The 1,286-nt window shown below is 49.7% G+C and overlaps 1 protein-coding gene across 1 annotated transcript in view; it reads right to left on the bottom strand.

Annotated features, from left to right (window-relative positions):
• Positions 1–1,286, bottom strand: part of EGR_03308 (Neuropilin and tolloid-like protein) — a gene marked incomplete at both ends in the record, with an annotated part of 10,392 nt that overhangs the window by 7,630 nt on the left and 1,476 nt on the right. The window lies entirely within an intron of this gene.

Genomic DNA, 1,286 nt, shown 5'->3' with positions numbered 1-1,286 from the left:
GAGCCGCCTCCAAGTTCAGCAGTCACTACAACCTCATGTTCGGCATGAAGACAAGAAGGACGGCAAGTGACAGCTTGAGCGATCTGAATGAGCTAAGCAGAAGACACCTGTTTCCCGCCTCTTGTAGTCCAACACAATCCAGATAGACGACTGGACAGGTATGCAGAGGTGTCGATTGGTTGATGAGGTCACTTATGTATTGTCTAATTACTCTTACGAATGCCAAATGGCGAATGAAGCGCAGTGGTTGATGAATGTGGTCTAGCCGACAGCAATAAAGTTCGACTGAGTACACTTACGACCTCGAAATTTTGCCATTCCTGAAGTGTCATTCAACTCCCCTTCCACCTTACCCTTGAACATGGTGTATTTCACACTCCTGTGGTGTTACCTCCAATTGGTCACTGATGTGTGGGGGTGTGCTTCGTGTGTGCAAACACAACCCTTTGTCTGAAGGTCATTGGGAGAGGCGTGAACTTGTGTGAGTTGCGATCCTCCTACATTACATTGCTCCGGCGTTGCATCACCCAAGTTCTCCACCACGTCAGTACTTCAGAGACACTTTAATTAAGGGAGGGGTCACGACCACCACTTTACTGTTTCACATTTCTTCGTTCTCCTCGTTGGTGATGCAACGAGTTGACAACCGACTAACAACAACAGGCAGCAGCAGCAGCAGCAGCAGCAGCAGCAGCAGCAGCAGGCCCCTGTGTCTGTGCTCACGCTCGAGCAGTTGCCAAGTTATTCAAACATTCTCTACAGTGCAGATGACAGTCATCGGGATGGGTGGATGCCAAAGTTGATATCTTGTGGAAGGGGGAGGAGAGGGAGAAGTCGCAGACCAAATAGTGGAACATGTGAGGTACTGAATGCGTGGATAAGTAGGTACCCTGATGGGAACGATTTGCCTGACTCAGTTCACCTGTCCCCTGTGCGTGGAGATGATGTGCTCACAACGGGGCACAGTCAAGGCTTTGGCCATTTCCCTCCAATGCAATCTGTTTGGCTGAGGATGTGATGTGAGAAGTTGATGAGATACACTTCCACTTACCTACGTTGATCGCCTTTATCTTTTTGAGCAATTCAAGCACCCGGTGGTGGCAACTGATGGTATCCGGCTACCACGGTAATGAGCGATGTTGATGTACGCCAGCATCACGACCTCGGACAGCCATGTCGGGCTTTTCAGGTGATGTGGCGATCCCCTCTTACCTACGGCAGTGGGCAGTTACTAAGCAAATGGGTTCCAGCCAAATACATTGAGGTGTCACTCTTTCCTTCTTCCA

Source organism: Echinococcus granulosus (assembly GCF_000524195.1).
Source record: "Echinococcus granulosus chromosome Unknown EG_S00017, whole genome shotgun sequence".
Lineage (NCBI taxonomy): Eukaryota > Metazoa > Platyhelminthes > Cestoda > Cyclophyllidea > Taeniidae > Echinococcus > Echinococcus granulosus.
The sequence above is the reverse complement of the archived record's forward strand: the minus strand, read 5'-3'. Positions and strand labels throughout refer to the sequence as shown.